General features: G+C 41.3%; 1 protein-coding gene across 1 annotated transcript in view; it reads left to right on the forward strand.

Annotated features, from left to right (window-relative positions):
* RAB6B (RAB6B, member RAS oncogene family) overlaps window positions 1-21,625 on the forward strand; it is a 174,418-nt gene that overhangs the window by 1,004 nt on the left and 151,789 nt on the right. The gene's annotated exons all lie outside the window — the stretch shown is intronic.

A 21,625-nucleotide genomic window follows, 5' to 3' on the forward strand; every position in this document is an offset into this window, starting at 1 on the left:
AGCTTCGGAAGGCAGAAGGAAAAGACTATTAACAACCCCTCCCCCCAATCAACATTGGTTTCGGGGAAAGAGACGAGGGGGACCCCACGAAACTTGCTAACCTTTCTGGTCTTCCAGGAAGATTGGAGAGACTGGGGTTTGAGGAAGTAGCTTCATTATTAATCTCTTGCCTCTCTCACCTCAGACTGGGCATAGAAGGTTCTAGTATTGGGCATGTCTTCTAGCCTTGTGTTTGTCTGCTGGGGGTTGAAGGGTTGGGGGTCCTCAGGTGATGACGGTGAGATTTATTGTTTCTTACCTCTCAGGCTTCTGGCTAGAGGTGCCCTGAGGAAGGCTGGAGGAGGAGAGGGATTTTTTTTTTTGGGGGGGGGGGCATCAGGTGGGGAGAGTCAGGCTGCTCCCAAGAGATTTGTGCTGCTTTGCTTCTGCAAAGAAAGGAGAGAGGAGACACACCCTGGTCCTTCCACCAAGTGTGTGAGCATGTCATTCTTTCCTGCCACCTCTCATCATAAATAACAGAGAAGAAAACATCTCCAGGGGAGGGGGCAGGGAGGGAGAGAGAGAAGGAGAAGGAGAAGGAAGCAGCCAGGCCACCAGATCTTACTAGGGATGACCAGCTGAACCTGCTGCTTCTCTTGCCTGCTATGTTCCACAGGAGGGGCTGCCCCTCTATTTGGCTTTTGGCCTATGAGAGCTCATTTTCTGGTGGAGGATGACAAGGGCAGTTTCAGGAGTCACAGGCAAGAGAAAGGGAGCAAGAGGTAGTGGGGGCTGGAGTAGGGGAGGGATGTGTAGAAAGAGCACTGACCTGAGATCTCTGGCCGCTTGGGTTCTAGTCCTGGGTCCCACTATCTGTGTGACCTTGGGTAACTTAGCCCCTCTGGGCCTCTTTCCTCTTCTGTAAATTTCAGGGTTAAGCTAGGTTTCCTTCCATCTCTGATCTTTGATGACCCTCATTGAGGGGGTGCTATGGGTAGGATGAGTATTCAATTTGGTTCCTAATATCTGAGAAAGGAATGTGAAGGACCCGCAGCATTTGAGAACTGGATCCTACGGTGTATCTGCATTTACGTGGTATAGGCCACAGTCCTGCCAAGATAAGGCCAGTGGTCCCCTTTTAGCTAAGGGCATCCATGAACTATGTTAAAGGTGTGTCTCTCACCCCCAGCCTCTCTCAGACTCCACATCTTCTCACTAGTGTCACTCTTATCCTTACAGCCTGATCCAATTTTCTTCTTCATGGCTATGTTGTTTGATATCTTGTGTCTGTGTGTGGGACCAAGCACATTGACAGCTCTGAGAGTGGGTGTGGCGGTCTGCGGCCTCAGGGCTGAGAGACTGTTCTCCTCCCAAGCTTCTGCATGCATTTGAAAGTCTGAGCACAGGCAGGGGGGCTGAAACTCTGGAAATGGCTTCAAATGGTGTCTGCAGACTTGGGTGTTTTCTCCTTGGGCCTAACTTGACATTTCTAAGGGAGAACTCATCTGCCCAAGGGACAGGAGGGCCGTGAGTGGAATTTTTCATCATCCCCTAGACAACATTTTCACCCAGTTGGGTTTTCTTATTTTCTCACTGAAAGTAAATGCATAGGTTCTCATCCAGCTTGAGATCTGCTCTATTCATCTGAGATCCCTGGTCTAGGTCCCCTAGGAAGGGGAGTTTCCATTTGTATCAGACATATGTATAAGGGAGGCATTGTGCTGCTTGAGGAAGAGTACTATATTTGAAGTCAAAGAATGTGGGTTCAAAAATCCTTACCAGACTACCTTTATGACTTTGGGCAAGTCACACTTCTTGAGCCTCAGTTTTTCTGAACTATAAAATGTAGGAGTTAAACTAAGGAGCCTCCAAGATTCCTTTCAGCTCTAAATATGGTCCTATGACTGTATATTGCAGTATGGCACCAGAAATATCCTAAGGGGTAAAGTGTTTTAGTCTGAGTTTCAAAGAAAATCTTCCATCTTAATTCCATAGTCTGTAGTGTGGGATGAAGCTTTTTAAACTACCTAGATCACTGAATATTGAAAAGTTTAAACTGTTTGCTGGGTAAGGGCCTTTAAAGAGTATTCAATCCAGCTCCCTTATTTTGCCAATTAAGAAACTGAGGCCGGGAAAGGTAACTTGCCCCAGGTCACAAGGTCAAGTAAACAGAACCAGCACTAAAATCCAGATCTCCTAATTCCCACTCAGGTGGTTCATTAGCTGGTACTAAATCCTGGGGCCTTTAGATGACCTTGACTTGGGAAAAGGACAGAACCCAAGAGAGGCAGGAAAGATTAGGAAATCCATAAGTAAGAGATAGAAGACTAAAGATAAAGAGAAATTAAAAAAAGACAAAAAAAAAAGATGAATGAAAAGATAACTTTTTCAATTAAGAAAACTATTTTAAAGGTAATACGATTTTTAAAGAATTCTTTGTGTAGGACATAACCTAGGACAAGGTACGACTACCAGGTTTAAGAAAATTGACCAAGTTATCAAATAAGAAAATTTTAGAAGATGATTATTTGCATTTCAAAAGCCATCCTTCAATACTGGGATACCTTGAAATAGTTTCCTTAGTCCTTTTACATGTTAATTACTTGGCTGAGAAATGGGGAATGAAGAGGACAGAAAATTAAAAACCTCAGAAATGTAAGCAAAGAAATGGGGTGTTAGAGAAAAACTGAACTGAGATCCCAGAGATCTGGAGTCTAGGAGTCGAGTTCTGACTGTTCCTCTAAATAGCTCTATGAGTGACCTTGGGTAAGTCACCTAGTCTCTCCTATGGACAAGTTATTATACTAGGCATGGAGAAAAAAAGACAAAGTGCTGAAATAGTATCTAACCTCAAAGGAATATATGTATATATGTAGTATGTGTATATACATGTGTACATATTCACACATATAAAAATGCAAAGAATACGTAAAGTAATAGAAAAATGATTTCAAGAAGAAATAAGTGCAAGCAACTGGGAACATCAGCAAAGGCCTCATGGAGGAAAGGGAACCTTAGTGGTGCTTGGAAGGCAGCAGGAATTCCCTGAGTTGAAAGTGAGGAGGGAGGCTGTTCCAGATATGGGGTGTCAGGTACGCAAAGTGAAGGAGGATCTCTAAGCACATTCCAGCCCTTCAATTCTCTATTCTTTCCCTGTTCCAATTTTTCATAATAAAAATAATGGAATGTAGATTATATTGTGTAGTTACCATCTTACACACATTAGAAGAAGCATGATCAAGACTAGGGAAAAGACTGTGTTTGTTGTCCTAGGACTTGGGTTTAAATCCCAGCTTTGTCACTTGTTACCCAGAATACTTTGAGCAAATCAGATGGGTGGCAAAGGAGAGAGTGCTAGCCCTGGAGTTTGGGAGACCTGAGTTCAAATTTTACCTCAAATCTGGGCAAATTCCTCAATTTCTGTCTGCCTCAGTTTCCTCTTATGTAAAGTGGGGAATAATCCCCTTTATTACTTACTTCCCTACCTCCCGAGGTTGTGAGCATCAAATGAGATACATGCACTTAGCACAGTGGCTGACACATAGTAGGCACTTAATCAATGTTTATTTCTTCCCCTTCCCTTTAACCTCTCAGGACCTCAGTTTCCTTATCTATAAAATGGGATGGAGTGGACTTCTCTAAGGTCCCTTCTTGCTCAAAATTTGTGATACTATAAACTCAGAAATAATCATGTCTGTCACTAGGAAATAGGCTTCCATAGACAGAAAAATTATTTTTCATCATTTAGTGGGGAAGATACTTAATGTTCAAATTGATATCCAAAATGCTTTACTTTTTTCTGTTCTTGTGGAATCTGGAGCTTTCCTGTTTGTGAAGAGAATGGAGAAAAGGAGTCATTCCATTTATCATAAGTAGATCTCATTTCTGCATCTTGCCTTGTCCACAATGGGAGATCGATAAATGTTTGTTGAATTAAATTGGTGTTTATGATTGGTACTAATGAAGGGGACCAGAAATCCACAGGTCACAAAATTTTCTGTTTTGGCCAATTATTTTAAACTCTTTGTCCTAGAAGGTTTAAGTTTTCAACCCCGGGTAACTGGGAGGAAGAGGAACAGTCAAAGAATTGGATAATCCAATTAGACCATCAAGTCCAGAATGATCAAGTTAATCAGATTTATTGAGTTATTCATAAAGTGCTTAATAGTGGCTGGAAGGGTCAGTCAGCAAACAATCATTTATTAAGCACCATGTGCCAGGTTCTGTCCTACGCACTGGGGATTAAAGAAAAGTAGAAAGCAATAATTATTCTTGAGGTACTTACAATCTAATGGGGGAGACAACACATGAACCCTATCTACAAATAAGATGTATAGGGGGTAATAAACTTTTCCTTGTTTGTAGTGAGTTAAAGGACAAGGAAACTAAAGAAAATAGGAGACAGGATTCACCTCAGACAGAGGGGAGCCCCCAAAGAATTATTTCTTCAGGGAGGGTCAAGGTGATCATGTGATATTTGGAGGGAAAAAGGGAACAACTAATGGTCCATTTTTCTCCCCACACATTCAAGAATATCCTTGGTGAAGAGGTGTATTGGAAGTGGTGAGACAAATGGCAATGTGAAGACTTTGTTTTATTTGTCTTATAACCCAGGCTGCTAATAAATATGCTAAATTATGGGAGAGGGATGAGACAGATACAGAATTGTACAGATTATCTGCCAATGGCCATGTTGTATTACTAAAAGAAATCAGACCACAAGGACTAAGGAAACCATTAGTCAATAAATATGGTGAGTTGCTTTGAAGAAGAGGATCAGATTGTCCATTTACATGGTGTTATTGGTGAGTGGTTTCTGTCTTGTCAGATTCTTCATGCTACCATTTTGGTCTCACCACTTCCAAAAGACTTCTTCTCACCAAGGATATTCTTGAATGTGTGGGGAGAAAAATTTGGGATTTTCTTGGCAAAGAAAATTTCCTTCTCCAAATCATTTTACAGATGAGGAAACTGAGGCAAGCAAAGTTAAATGACTTGCTGGGTAGGGACTTACGCAGCTAATTAGTGTCTGTGGCCAAAGATGAACTCAGGTCCTCCTGACTCTAGGGCTGGAGCTCTATCCACTGGGCCACCTAGCTACCATTCACATGGTGTCCACCTCCAGATAGGTAATGGTACTAGCTACTGTTTTACATGAGTTAACACTGAACCATTCATTCTATCAATGTTTATTAAAATGTTCCTATATGCAATGAATTGTGCTGGGCAAATAGAAATAAGATAAGATATTGCCTTCAAGGAGGTCACAATCTAGCAGTTATTGTCACTTGGTAATGAATTATATATGGCTTTGTGACATCTACTTACTCAAAGGTTTCATTTGTTTTTTCTCCCTTTGAGGTCAGAGTCATAAACCCTTTTGTAGTCCTTGAACACAGTGAATGTGTTGTTTCAATTTTTGAGAATATTTGTAATTCAGTGACTGATCCTGTCTAGATAGGGGTTACTATCATACAGGAAGGGCAGTCCTCTCAGAATTCCTAATGTGCTTCAAATCTCACTCCTACATGAATAAGTCCTTTCCTGATCTCCCAGATGTGTGTCTCCCCTTCAAATTACCATATATTTATTTTACATCTCTTTTTGTAGATAATTATATATGTATAATAAAATATATATTTTATTATATATAATATTTTAATAATAAAATAAAATATAAGCTCCTTGAGGTCCAGGAGAGTTTTATTTCTGTATTTGTATCCCAGCACCTTGCAAAATATTTTGCATGCAATAGATGTCTAATCAAGTTGACTGATTGATGAGGTGGTAACAAATTCATGGAAAGAGGCCAATTTGGGGACAAGAATGACTTCTATTTACTAATTTTTTTAATTGAAACACATTTTGTCAATAATATTTAAAAAAACATTTTTAAAGGCAGACCATTTTAATTTTCTTCCTTGTCAGCACCCATTTGATCTGAAAGTCCCAGGATTTTTTTCCTCTGTGCCTCAGCTGCTTTTTCTTTAAGAGGAAAGATTTTATTTCTTTGTCCATTTGCTCCATAGGAGCATGGACAATGACAAATTTGAAGATCCCTAAGAGAAAGGGACTATGTATGATGCAGGTACTATTGTAAAGACAATTGAAGGATGGAAGCTCAGACTTATCTTTGGCCTTGAGAGGTCACTTAGTTGGTCTCTGAGTCTTAAGGAATGGTATGCCTAAACCATACTGATTAGCTCACAGAATCCCAGAGCTGGAAGGAATCTGTGGGATAATTTGTTGTAGCCTATAGATGGTGATGGCCCTACTGACTTTTAAGGACTTCCCAAGAAGGAGAGTCTTTCCTTTTGAGAACCCATTCCACTGTACTTTGACCTCTTCCAAGATTGGGAAGTTCTACAATGAACCTAACCCATATTCATCCTCTGTTTATATTAATGCCTCTTCTATTTAGTCTTTGGTGGAGGAGAAGAATTGGTTACCTCCAAAGATGTAGTCCTCATGGATGTGAAGACTCCTTTCAGGTCCACTGTTAGACCTGTTTAGGGATCTGGCAATGAAGAAGAAGACCTTAATCAACATAATTCTATGAATCTATAATCCCACCTATGTGGATACTCCATCCATAACTGTAGGTCACAAATATCAAACTTGCTGCTGGAACCAGATTAAGATGATTTGGGAAATGTCTGACACAATAAAAAATACATCACAATACAGATAATGTTTAATTATGGTTTTCTAATCCAATATGTTTACAGGGATCTGTTTTTATTTGAGTTTGACACCACTGGTGTAGATCACAATTCATTCAAACCTTTTCATTTATGTGATTTTTGTCCATGTACTCCCATAAAATATCCTTAAAGAATCTAGCAAGTGTGCCAATGGCCTTTTTCAGGGTCTTTTAACATTCTCTGGGTACCAGGGCAACACTTTGGCCATCTGTTATCCCTTGATCTCAATGCATGTTTAGGAAACCTGCCTTTCTCTTTGTACTTTTCCTGGATGATATATCACATGTCACTTATTGTGAACAATTTAGCATCAGCAATATTCAACAACCTAGTTACACCCAATACAGGTCCTTGTCCTTTGGGGCACCTGAAATTTTGATTCTTGATTCATCAGAGATTGTGGTGTTCCCAGATTCACAGTCATATAACATCACCAGGAGAATATTGATGTTGAAAAGGTTGTTTTTTGTTTTGTTTTAAGGAAACGTTCTGGGATTGTTGAAAGCCATATACAATTTCCCAAATTAAACCCAGTCAGATCTTTTCGTCTCAATCAATTCTGGATCCAGATCACAGTCTGTAGGTAATGTTCATTCAAGAAATATGTGCTGATGGACCAACTAAATTGTCTGTTCATCAAGCTGCACATCAGTCTTGAGGAGGCATTTCTCATCCATTCAGTTTTTCTGGTGTGGATTGTTAGGTTGAACCCTTTTGGACAATTGTTTATCTCATTAATTGACACATTGTAAAAGGAAACAGGATGTTTTCAAGAATTCTGCTAAATGATAATGAGTGTATACACAGGTGAGCTTCTCAGACTTTTCCTCTTGTACCTGCCTAGTTAGGTTAAGACTCTGCCTGGAAAATGAGTATCACCAAGCAGAGCTAGATCCAACAATGCTCTCTAAGTAAGGTGCTTCTTCAGTGCTTCTCTTTAACCTCAGAGTGAATAATCTTGACAGGCCCTAGCCAAAAAAAAAAAAAAAACGAGTCAGGAAAAATTTGGGTTTGCTCCCCAACCAAGTGCTTCTGCTTTGTTGTCCTTTTGGAGGCCTTAAATGGTGTCCTCATTTCCCCACTTTGGACACTCAGTGCTTCTGCTCTCTAACTCCCTGGCAAGATAGAAAAGGATCTCATCTTAATTATATGCATTGCAGAACTGATAAGTTTCAGTTGATTATATAGTTTGGTGATGAGGGAAAGGGCAGGAAATCCTCCCTTTACCCTTGACATCTGGTGACCTTGGGATTCAAGGTAAGCCTATTTTAGTTGCAAGATCAGTGATACAGAGTTTGGGGGTTTCCAGAAGCCATCTCATCCAATCCCCTAATTTTCAAGATGAGAGGACCGAGACCTAGGGAAGTTGAGAGTCTTGCCTATATAGGTAACAACTGTGGGAGGGAGGATTTGAACCAAAGTCCTTCGGCCCCAGTTAGTCAACACCACCTTCCTAATTTAGAGTGTCTAGGGAGGGCTCTACAGTTTCAACCCCCTTCCCTGAGGAGCATGAGTACCGTAAGAAGAATGGGTCTGACTTAGCTTTGGCTGTTGTTGAGTTGTTCCTGTTGTATCTGACGCTCTGTGACCCCATTGGGGTTTTCTTGGCAAAGATACTGCAGTACTTTGCCATTTCTTTCTCCAGCTCATTTTACAGATGAGGAAACTGAGGCAAACAGGGTTAGGTGACATGTCCAGGATCATTCATCTAGTAAGTGTCTGAGGCCAGATTTGAACTCAGAAACTTAGCTTTGTTCACTGGGGGCTTACCGTCAGGAGCTCCTTAGTCTCAGAGTGTTTCTAAGCTATAGCTGAGTGTTCCAGAACCCTTATTGGAGCTTTGGGTGGTTGGAGGAGGTGGAGAGAGCATGGAAGGATGTGAACAGAGAACATTGACTTTTGAGAAATCAAAAAGAACTTTACATTTTAATGTGTGTTTAATGAAAATTAAGTTGTACTTGGTATTAGGGGAAACTGACATTATTGGTACTGGAAAACAGGCAAAGCAAGAAGAGGAAAACTTTAAAAATGTGGCTTGTCTGTAAAAGTAAAACTAATTATAGTCATATGGTGCCTATTTACATGAATTGCTTACCATTTAAACCAAATTACTGCACAGCAAAATAACTATTACGTGTATAGTTAAATATGTCAGATAACTTTGCCGTAAGTTTTCTTTGGTTATATTAAAGTCGGTTCCTGCCTTATAGTTTGTTTCCAATAGAACTGGGGTTTTTACCCTAGGATCTGTGAACTTTTTCTTTTCTTTTTTTTTTTTTTGACATTTTGATAACCATATTTCAATATGTTTGAATGTAATTGGTTCAAAGTGATATATGCAGTAAAATTACTTTTCCTTTGCCATCATATATATTTCATTTTATGCTTTTAAAAATATTCCAGAAAGGGATCTGTAGATTTCACAAGATGGTTCATCACAAAAAAAAAAAAAGAAAAAAGATGTTAAGAACTCCTGTGCTAGAGTAAGTTTATACTCTTTGAGGACAAGGGCTTGTTTGGGACATACTGCATCCTTCCTAGCAGAGTGTTGGGCACATAGTGGGAGCTAATAGGTATTGAATGAATGGATGGATGGAGAGATGGAGAGATGAATGGATGAATAGATATTTTTGTCAAAGATGGTGAAACAGTTACATGCAGAATAGCAAAATTCACAAAAGGTAGGTTGTGACAAATATCATAAATGAAAAGATCCACATTATCCTTTCAGATAGTCTTCCACACAAATAGCTTAGTTGGTTTAGAAATTCCGTAGCATTTCATTAAGTAACTTAACTTTTCAGAGTGGGGGGGTGGGGGTGGGAGGGGTCAGGGTGTGGCATGAATTTGACAGCAGAAAACATTGTTCTATACTTAGCCTTTGGCGACTCTTGTTCAAACCAGTGTTTAGAAGTTAATTCCTCATTTAGGCTTGGTTTTTCTAACTCTATACCCCTTTATAGAAAGTAGTACTTTAGGGGCGGCCAGGTAGCACAGCGAGTAAGAGCACCGGCTCCAGTGTTGGGATCGACCTGTGAGATCGAATCCCGGGCTCGGACACTCAGCACCACACACGGAAATAACTGGCTGTGTAACCTTGAGCAAGTTACTTAACCCTGATTGCTTAAAAAAAAAAAAAAAAAAGAAAGTGGTATTTTACGGAGGGCTAACATAGCCTACTCTGACATATTTGGGGCAAAACCCCAAATTTAAAAGAAGTGTTGGAAATGGAGGAAAATCTGATTGGAAAAGGCCAATCATAGGAATGTCACTTTGGTAACCATAAGGCATAGGAAGTCATCATCTTTTTTTTCTTTTTGTTCCGGGCCTTGGAAGGGAGAAGACGCAGGAGGGCTGATTCAGTGCTCAGGGAATGCTTTTTCTGGGATTAGCTGAAAGTAATCAAAGGCAAGGCCCTCTTATTAGGACTGGAAGAAAAGCTACAGGGGAATTTTAACTCTGTTCCTAGAGGCTTTTGAGACCTGGAATGCCACAGAAGAGAAGCTTCTGTTTAAAGCAGTAGAGGGAAAAAAGAATTTAGATTCATAACTGTTAAGGAGCATGTAGATGCCTAATTGCACCTCTGTGTTTGTATTTCTGCTGTTAATATTTCCAGATTGCTTTTAGAATTTCCTCTGAATTGTTTATCACCTTTTCAAGTGTAATAATTTGTGATTAGTTAATATTGATGTCATAGTGTCTTAATTAAAAGTTCCTTTTAAAGAAAAAAAGTGTAATTGAGTTGGGGAGAACGTTAATCTATATTTTTCAATTAGCCATGTTGGTGGATGCTTAGTTCTTTGGACCATGAGACTGGGTAATGAACGCACTACTATCCATCTGGTGGCAGCTTATCCAAATTATAGGCACAGTACCTAGGAGGAAATAAACAGAAAGCTAAACCTATAAAATCAAGCCAAATGCCATATGTGGAGAGGCAGTAGGTTTGTGGAACCTAAGGATCCTGAGATATAATCACGATTTTCCCTGGAAAAAAATGATGTTTTTTTTAGAAAGGGAAAAATTACCTTTTTTTAAAATTTATAAAATTTGGATTAGGCTTTAGTAAGTTTGGAATGGGGCTAAAGTTTTGTTTTAAGAACTACACGAAGTGGGAATGGCTAGGATTTTTTTTAATGTCTATTTTTAAAAAAATTATAAACTTCACAAACTTGAACATTCTTTATAGATAAAAAAGATTGTATGTGAAGCCCTAAATCTCTAAAATGTTCAGCTAACTTTTAAATATATGTTAAATTTAACTCAGTAGTAACAACACTGCCCTGCTTCTCTGTGTCTCCTTTTGAACTTAGTTCTGTTCTTTTCAGTGTCTTTTCAGTGTTTCATTGCGACCCTTTTCCTTCCATGACTACTTCAACTACTCCACTCCCTACCCCAAAGGGATACAGTGAGTTTAGCCCAATGGAAGTGTGTTTATTTCCATGAACGGAAGTACTGATTGAAAAAATGTAAGAGAAGGGAACGATCTCGCAAAGGAAAGGAGGTAGGACTGTGGGTAATAGTTCCACTGTGTCTGTCCTACATAGCCACTATCAGAATACTGAAGGACCCTGGGAAATGGAAGGCATTGTCTCCAGGGAGATCTGACCTTTGGAAAGTCTGTTAGTGTTGCTGAATCTTCAGTCTTGTCCAACTCTTCACTAGCCTTTCTTGGCAAAGAGTGGTTTGCCATTTCCTTATTCAGAGTCATGCAACTATTAAGTGTCTGAGGCTGGATTTGAACTCAGGTCTTCCTGAGGTCAAGCACTCTATCCGCTGAGACACCTAACTTCCTCCAGTAGATGTAGTGCAACCCAAATAGAACCCCATTTAAGGTATTCTTGACAAAGATACTGGAGTGTTTTGCCATTTCTTTCTCCAGTTCTTTGTACAGATGAGGGGCCTGAGACAGAGTTAAGTGACTTGCCCAAGGTCATACTGCTAGTAAATATCTGAGGAGGGATCTGAATTCTGGAAGATTAGTCTTCCTGACTCCATGCTTGGCACTCTGTTCACTATGGCGCCACCTAGCTGCCCATATGATATGCAGTCATTACATATGCATATGGTATATAATAAAATCACAATATAATTATACATAAAATTTATAATACATTCTGTATGCGTATGGTCTATAACAAGATCATAATCATAATGTATATAATATTACATATAAGAAAAATGTAATATGCTATGCATGTATTATGTAATATGATATAGTTGTATATAATATAATCCTAATATAATTATGTAATATGCATTATATTCTATATACTTATGTCCTATAATAAAATTATAAATGACTATATGTAATAGATACTATATTGTATATACTTTTATTATATACAAGATGTAATTTATTATATAAGGGCAGTAGTGGTGGTACAGTGGATAGAGTTCTGGGTCACAGACACTTACTAGCTGTGTGACCCTGGACAAGTCACTTAACCCTGTTTGCCTCAATTTTCTCATCTATAAAATGAGCTAGAGAAGGAAATTGCAAACCACTCCATTATTTTTGCCAAGAAAACCTCAAAAAGGGTCACAAAGAATTGGACATGACTGAAAATGATTAAACAACAACAATACATTATATATAGTACATAACATAATTATATATAATGTATAATATATAAATACAGGATATATAAAATCACAATATTGTGATAGAAAATAATAGTACAAATAAGTCATAAATGACAAATCCATCAGGAAAGGATTATCCTTTGTTTAAGAAAGAAGGTTGGTGTACTTTAGAAAGAGCTTCCTTCCCAAATGATTAAACTTCTATTTTTTAAAATAACTAATAGCTAACGCTTGTGTACCACCACAGTGCTTTACATACATTCTATCCTCTGAACCTCATAGCAGGTACTATTATTATTTTACAGATGAGGAAACTGGGGGTCAGAGCCTTTAAATGAGTTGCCAGTGGTCACACAGCTAGTTTTGGTGCTTAAATTGTCAGCTGTCATGGGAAACTCCAGGCTATCCTGAATGACTTAAAGAGATTTCAGCGAGCTTAGATTAAAAAAAAAAAAAAAACAACCACCACCAAAAAACTCTTTCAATTAAGGAAAAAATGGCCACAGTGTGAAAAAACCTGATTTGAGGTGGAGGTGGGAGGGGGCAGCACCAGGTGATGTTTCCCGGGCTGTTTAAAGCAGTGGTGATTAAAACGGTTTCTGACCATTTCCCGGAGGAGTGCAAAACCCTACTGCCTCCACCCAGAGAGTCCAAGGCCCAATTTGTGCTAAGATGGATGGAAATGTTAAGTCTGTGGGCAGAGGTTGCTAAAGTGGTTGGAGAATAGAGCGAGTGTCCTTGACTTAATTGGGCCAGATCCATTTTCTCCCACACAGCTCCAAAGGAAACTCACTTACAGGTCAGGGATGAAGCCTACAGCAATAGCCTTAGCAGCAGAGACAGCTGAGGCTTTCTGCATGGGGTGGAATCTGGTCTCAGAGCTTCCCAGGGGGGCCACAGTAAAGGAAATTGTAAGGCAATGAAGAGTATATTTCAGATAAGGGAGGGCATTCTGTGTAATCAGAGAAAGTTCAAGAAACCCTTAAGATAACCAGTCCTCACTAGCAGATTAAGAAAAGAAATGTGGCGTCCTTAGCCATGTCTGTCCATCCTGAGATATCAGAAACCCCTCAGAGTGACTGAGACAGGAAAGAGTTTCTGTAGTTTTGTCATTAATAACCTGGCAGGAATCAGCCAAGACTGAGAAGAGCCTATACAGTCCTGAAGGGAGTTTCACTTGTGGGATACTGTATTCCTGATTCTCTCAGACCTGGCCGAATTAAGGAAATGATAGGACAGTGGAGAGAGTGTTGGATCTGGAGTCAAAGGACCTGAATTTGAATCCCACTTCTTTTACATGTTTCTATGTGGTCTTGGGTAAATCCCTGGGAAAATGAGGGTCTTGGACTAGAATGATTTCTAAGATGTCTTCAGCTCTAAATCTGTAGTCTTATGATCCTATGAACTACTGGTTTCATTCCAGGAACAGTGAGCTACATGGTTTGAGAATTAAAGATTCTAAGAAGTGCCTGTCACTTGTATGTGCAGGAGGGGTTAGGAGCCTAAGCATGAAGTGAGCCTGTTAAGAGAGCCCCCAGTAGTGCCTGCTCCCTTAATGATCAGGACAGAGGTTACAATAACAACACCTTTTATTCATGTAGGACTTTAGAGCATTCAAAATAATTTGGTGGACATTCAGCAGTTCCTTGAGACTGCCGCAGAGAAATGCCTTGAGATAGGAAGTTTCTCTAGGGTATTTATCTTACAGGACTTCTGTGGAGCTCAAAGGAGATAATGTAAGATAAGTGCTCTGCAAGCTTGAAAGCATTCTATAAATGTCATTATTGCTGCTGTTGTTGTTGCTTTCACTTTAAGGTTATTAAATCTACAGCCATAGAAGTCAATACACCATTAATTTATTGGCTATCACACACACACCCCTCCCCCCATGCCCTCTCTGGTACAATCTCTCTCAAGGCTCAACACAAACACTGACATCTGCATGAGACCTTTTTGAGCCCTCCAACTGCACTAACCTTCCTTTAAAAATGATCTATGCCTATTTTGCATACTTTCCATGTCTTCGATCAATGATTCCCCCTGTTACTGAGGATCTAAACTCCTTCTTGGTTCTTATATATAATAGGTTCTTATCTTTCAGAGGTAACTAGGTGGTGCAGTGGATAGAGCACTGGACCTGGAGTCAAGAAAACCTGAATTAGAATCTGACCTCAGATACTAGCTGCATGACCCTGGACAAGTCATTCAACCTCTGCTGCCTCAGTCTCCTCATCTGTAAAATGAGGCTAATAACAGCACCTACCTTCCAGGTTCTTGTGAGGCTCAGATAAAATAATATTTGTAAATATGGCACATAGTAGGCATTTAATAAATGCTTGTGTTCTTTCTTTCTGCCTTTCTTCCTTTCCCAGATAGATTATAAACTCCTTGAGGGCAAAAACCGTTTCATTTTTGTCTTTGTACTCCTAGGGCCTACCACTGTGTCTGTATAATAATAATACAGCTAACATTTACATGGAACTAAGTTTTACAAAGTGCTTTACACATTTTATTTCATTTTTTCCTCACAACAATCCTGGGATGCAAGTGCTATTATTATCTCCATTTTACAGATGAGGGAACTGAAGCAGACACAGGCAGAGTGACTCGCACAGAGACACACAGCCAGTAAGTGTCTGAAGCTGGATTTGAGCTCAGGTCTTCCTGACTCTAGGTGGAGAACTCTGTTCTGCTGCCCAGATGCCTGTAGCAGTGCCCCACAGGAGGACCACAAGTGTTATCTAAGTACTTGTTGATCCATTGATTTTTTTTTTCCCCAAAGTTACACAGTGAGTAGCACGACTGCCTCATTCCTTTAAACTTTAAGGTCTTGCATTAAATGCGTGTGGGTGTGGGTGTGTCTGTGTGTGGGTCCACAAGAATTGACCCCAGTTAGGGTGAGATAACCACCTTCAGTCCTAGAGCAGAGATTCTTCTTTTTTGTGTTAGAGATCCTTTTAGGTAGAGTCTGTGGACCCCTTCTCAGAGTTGGATTTTTGTTGATTTCTAAGACTACATCTCCCTATCTCCTCCAAGCTGGATGCATAGTAGTCACTTATCACCCAGTCCCAGATTGATCAGGATGGGAGCTTTAATCTGTTCTGGTTTTTGACCTGGGTGGGTTCTGACCTTAGGCAATCAGCCAGCCCTTTTTTCCTGGGGGCGCCCTATTAGTGCTGGCCTTAGTCCTGACACCCAGTTGGCAGCTCAGGACTCCTGACTTCAAACAACCCACCAACCTCAGCCTCCCTAGTAGTTGTTCTTTGTCCTTCATTCTTGAAGAAGACCATGATATCAGGGAGGTGATGCCATGGCATGCAAATGAATTGGATCTGAGTGAGGGAGGGGTATGCAAGGTCACCAGCCTCACTTTCTCCTCTGGAGTCATCTGGGTTCAGTGGCAAAATTTAAATCAGGATGACTGGAGATGAACCTGGATGCAGTGGGAGACCTTGGCCTTTTTAAACTAAGGCAGGGGTGAGGAGCCTGCAGTCTCTAGGCCACATGTGGCCTTCTAGCTCTTCGGTGTGGCTTTTTTACTGAGTCTGAGTTTTACAGAACAAATGCTTTTATTAGGGAAATTTGTTCTGTGAAGTTTGGTTTTAGTCAAAGGGTCACACTTGAGGACCTAGAGAGCCACATGTGGCCTGGAGGCCACATCTAAGGTCTTTAACAGGTCTTAGTTTGACTGAGGCAGCATCCATGGATTATAGGTATATATAGCTATGCCATACCAGAATAATGTTTTCAAATAATTGAAGGAAATGTTACATTTCAGTCAGCAGTTACTGAAAATAATGCATTTCTCTTCCCATCTAAGTTCATAGAACACCTGAAATCTATTCAAGGACCCAAGTTAGGAACCTCTATCCTAGAGGTATCCTCTCTTGAGAAAAAGGAAATCTCAGAGTTCTCATTTTTCAGCCAAGCCAGTTTGGTAAGAGAGAAACCAATAATTGAAATGTCTCCTGGTGGGGAGGAAAAGATTCCCAGATGTCTTAAGAGAGAACAGTAACAACACATTCACCTGGTAAGCACCCTGAGTCAAATTGAACTCCTCTGACATCCCACATACACACATACTAATTATGCCTTTTCTGGGTACTTAACTTATGGTACTTAACTTATGTCCTTGAAGCAAATATGCATAGTCAAGCAAAACAAAGTGCTTCATTAGCTATTTCCAAAAAGATGTACCCTAATCTACATCCTGAGTCTATCACCTCTCTGTCAGAAGGTAGGCAGCTTGCTTTATCATTGGTCTTCTTTCATTGTGGTTGGTCATTGCATTCATTGATAAGAGTTCCTAGGTCTTTCAAAAAAAATTTTTTTACATTGTTATTATATAAATTGTTTTCCTGGTTCTGTTCACTTCATTCTACATCAGTTCATACAAGTCTTCCTATGTTTTTCTGAAAATATCCACTTCATCATTCTTTACAGCCCAATGAGATTCTCTCAACCTATATACCATAACTTGTTTGACCATTCCCCAAGTGATGGAAGTCCTCTTTGTTCTACCCTTTTTAAAGCCCAATACATTCGCTTCCTTGATTTTGCCAGTTGCTAAGGACCTTTTACCCTCCCCTCCAAACAGAGCATTTGACACATTTTCTTGCATTACCTTCAACTATATTTATTTGTACATGAGGGACCACACACTTCTCCTGGATCATGAGATCCATGAGGCAGGGCAAGGATTGTGGCTTATGTGAGCTCCAAATCTTCCCTAGCACCTAGTCAACAACAAACATTTATATAACACAGTATTCTACACACAGTATGCACTTAATAAATGTTGAGTGAATTTGACTTGATCTGCTAACATTCTATCTGCTGGACATTGCTTTCCATTGCTTCGCTTCTTCAAGGAGCATCTTCTCCCTCTCTGTCTCTCTGTCCATCTCTGTCTGTCTGTCTGTTGTCTCCCTCCCTTCCCCCATCACTGTCTTTTGCACACACACACACACACACACACAAACACACACAAACACATACATACACAAATCTTCCTCTTTTCCCACACCCTTTTTTTTCCACCCATGATTCCCAGGAAAGGCTGGGGAATGCTCTGGTGCCCTGTGACTGTGCTGCCACACACCTGGGGCCCAGTGCCAAGGTCCCAGTTGCTCTTACTGGTCCTTTCCCTAGCTGACATCCTTGCATCTGGTTGCTAGGAGACAGTGGCAGCCCTGTTCTACATGTATAATATATAACTGCCATTAGGTTTTTACTTTCCCAACAAAAAGGACCCTTGGAAAAAAAAGAGCAAGCCCAGGTGACCAGTGTCAATCTTCCCCCTTCCTTTATACCCCCCTCAAAGGGGCTGTCCCTATGCATCTGAACTTAGAGGTGGGTCCATTCACTTGGACAGGAGCAGGTCCCAAGTACACATCTGTTGCTGGCCTCCTGTGGGTACTTACTAGCACTCACATTTTGCTATCAAATGGTCAATGGAGGTCATAGTTCAGAGACAGACCGAGACAAGAGACAGAGAGAAGAGAGAGAAAGAAGAAGAAGGAGAAGAAGAAGAAAAGAGAAGAGGAAAGGAGAGGAGAGGAGAGGAAAGGAGAGAAGAAGAGAGGAGAGAGAGAGACAGAGAGACAGAAAGAGAGAAATAATCCAAAAGAACAGTAGACAGTGTCAACAACTTGGTGAGGCCACTGGGGACCTGAGTAGTAGAACAGTGTCACGCAAAGAGAGCTGGATTGGGAATTGCATGATCTGGCACAGGATAGCTGTGTGACTGTGAATAAGTCATTTACCCTTCCTTGAAGCTCATCTATGGAACGGGTATTTGCAAGACCTAACTCATTAGGTTTACAGATTTAGAACTAGGAGGGACCTCAGACAGCATCTAGTCAGACACCTTCACTTTCTAGATGAGGAAATTGAGATGCAGAGAGGTTCTGGCTTCCCCAGGCTCATGCAGGTGTAATAAGAATGTAAATTTTAAAGATCTTCCCTGCCCCTAGGCTAAAGTGCACCAGAAGCCTGGGGAGGGAGGCTTGTTTTTCAGTAGATACTTTTTGATTGGCCAGTGAGTCAATAAGGTTGTTACATTCTCTGGACTTGTGACTATGGTGGGTGGGATGAAGTGCCTTGGATCCCCAGGGACCCCACCTTGTTGGTTTTGTTGCCCAGCCCCCTCTCTGTGCTTGGAAGCTGGGGCTGGAGCTGTGTGAGGGGAAGGACACTCCCCTCCCCGCAGAAATTTATTTGAACTCTTGTTTTGAACTGAAGTGATAATGCTTTGTACTTTGTGTTTGTTTAAGGGCCAGTGGCCACTTTGGTAAATATAGTTCTGTACTTTGAAAATGTGACCTAAGAGATGTTTAATGCTAATTCAAAAGTAAATTGTCTATGCTATGGGCATGAAAGATCTTGGGGCCGAATGTAATAAGAATGTAAATTTTAAAGATCTTCCCTGCCCCTAGGCTAAAGTGCACCAGAAGCCTGGGGAGGGAGGCTTGTTTTTCAGTAGATACTTTTTGATTGGCCAGTGGGTCAATAAGGTTGTTACATTCTCTGAGCCAGGAGAAGGCTATATAAGCCCTGATGTGTAGCTTTGTTTTGGGACTCACTTTGAGAAGTGTTCTGTGATTTGATCTGAATTCTGGGAAGCCGTTGTTGAGAGTCCCCCGGCTTTGAAAAACCCAGAATGTGGAAACCCAGATGTTGACTGGGTATGGATGTAATGGTTGGACAGTTTGGAAATCTGTCTACTTGATGTTTCTGTCTTGATAATTATGCCTGTATACTTTGAGGTTCAGGGTGCTGACCTTTTCTCCTGAACAAGGTAAACGATATATGTCTGACTGATTAAAGTAAGCTTGTTAACCCATTTTGAGTTGCTTTCCTTTAACAAAGCAGATCCAAGAACCTGTGTGAGCAGGCACCCTGGGGACACTGGGGTGCTTGCTGCAACAGCAGGTAGGAGGCAGGCAGCAGACTCTGCCTGATTCTGCTGATGCCAGATCCAGCATGACTTCTCCTGTACCCGGCTGCCTTCCATACCTAGCTCACAGGGGTGATGTGAGGAAAGCACTTTTAACATCAGCTGACATTGGTAGAGCCCTTTAAGGTGAACGAAGAGTGCTTTGTATACATTGTCTTATTTGAACCTCACAATAACCCTAAGAAGTAGGAAGTGCAGATATTACCCTTCTCATTGGATTGACGAAGAAACAGAGGTTCAGAGAGGTCCAGTGACTTTCCTATGATTAGCAAGTATCAGAGATAGAATTTAAATTTAAGGTGTTCCTTACTCCAATTCTAGCATTTTTGTCCACTGAACCACACTGCTTCCATTGTTCTTATATATGTGAGCAATTATGTTTTTTTTTCTCCATCTAGTAATGATTTGCTGTGAGGCCCCAAGGCGGGGTAGCTTACCTTTCCACATATTCATCTATGTTCTTAGTCTCTAAAGTCCTTTCCATCTCTGAACCCTATGATCCTGTGGTGATGATGGGAGGATTCGGGGGGGGGGGGGGGAATCGGCCAGAAACAATGAACTTTGGTGAAGGAAAGGGACTAGAAAGAGGTCTAAGAATCGTGGGCATGATATTGGTCAGCTCAGTTGCTTGGAGCAACGGGCAATATGAACAGGACACTAGGGTTTGGAGGGATGGAGGAGAGCCATTTAGCTTAACTGACATTTTCATTTAGTCATTTCAGTTATGTCCGATCCTTCCTGACCCCGTTTGAGGTTTTCTTGGCAAAGCTACTGGAGTGATTTGCCATTTCCTTCTCCAGCTCCTTTTACAGATAAGGAAACTGAGGTAAACAAGATTAAGTGACTTGACTCGGGTCACATAGCTAGGAAGTGTCTGAGGCTGGATTTGAACTCAGGAAACGAGTCTTCCTGATTCCAGACCTGGCACTCCATCCACTCATTGTTTCAAACCTGAGTTAGTGTATTTCTCTTGAGGCAACCTGGATTCCCTTCCCCTCCCCACCACACACACACACACACACACACACACACACACACACACACACACACACTCTGATTCTCATGGCTCGCCATATTGGTGCCAGACTTAGTATGGTCACCCAGTTGCCTTCAGCCCTCTTGAACTCCAGGCCTCCCCTGGCTTCAGCCTCCTCATAACAGGGATTGCATTCTTGTGCTACGATTCCCAGCAGCAGCAGCAGCATCAACAACAACCAGTGTTATTGGCTTCTCTTACTGAATTTGCTGGCTCCCCCATTAATAGTATCCCAAGTTGAACTCCCATTAATAGTATCCCATACTCTGAATATGGTGCCTTGGCCCTACAGCTCACTACCCACAGGCTCTGTGGCATCCCCTCCCAGCCCACCTTCCCAGTTGGTTCTGAGTCCCTGGAAAGCACCCGCGTGCAGACCTGGGCTTGCTGAATGAAGGCTGCTTGTCTTACAAATCCTTCCTGAAGACTGCCTTAGGAGCTACCCAAGCACAACTCATTGGCCCTCCGAGGCAGGCAAGCTCCGCAGGGGAGCTTGCGTGGTTTTTAATTAGACATTAGTGTTCTCCACACTTCCATTTCCTGTCAGGGCCTCTGTGCCTGGTTCTGTCAGCTTGCTCTTTGTTCAATTTTCCCTCTTCGGATTTGCAATCCTGTTGTTCCTCGGCCCACTCCCCTCCTCTTGCCTTGCTCTTCCTTTCCCGTCTGCGTGGCCCTTCTTCCTGCCCTCTACCTCCACCCCCACCCCTAAGCAGATTTTGATTCGGTCTCCTTTATACCTGACCTTTACTCCATCATCACCGATGCAGGCCAGTGCCTCCTGAGAACATAGGTAAGACAGTCCTATAGACTGAAAGAGAAAATCCCCCAGCTCCAAAGAGATTTTATCAGCCTAATGAAGGGACCTTAGTCAATCCCACTCCTCCTAGGGTCCCACCAGGGATACTTTTGGTGACAGAGAGCATCATCCTGAGCGCAGTACCTGTAGAAAGGACTGCAGTAGCTCAGAGAATAATGTCCCTTCTGGGGGCCACCTCTCTTGGATGTTGATAATAGGTGGCTCAGTGGATTGAGTCAGGAAGACCTGAATTCAGATCTAGCCTCAGAAATTCACTAATTCAGACATTCACTAGTTGTGTGCCCCTGGACAAGTCACTTTACCTATTTGCCCCAGTTTCCTTATTTGTAAAATGAGGATAATACCCCCCAGGATTTGAGGATCAGAAAAGATAAGTAAAACAAAGTGGCTGGCGTAGAGTAATAACTATTGAAATGTCATTGTTGGGGAGGCCAGGTGGCACAGTAAGAGTGTTGGCCCCAGAGTTGGGAGACCTGGGATCGGTTCTGGTCTCAGATAATTACCACCCACACAAAATAACTGGCCGTGTAACCTTGAGCAAGTTA

Source organism: Petaurus breviceps, unplaced genomic scaffold, assembly GCF_028583685.1.
Source record: "Petaurus breviceps papuanus isolate PSGF00001 unplaced genomic scaffold, PetGlider_PUasm1.0 90424, whole genome shotgun sequence".
NCBI lineage: Eukaryota > Metazoa > Chordata > Mammalia > Diprotodontia > Petauridae > Petaurus > Petaurus breviceps.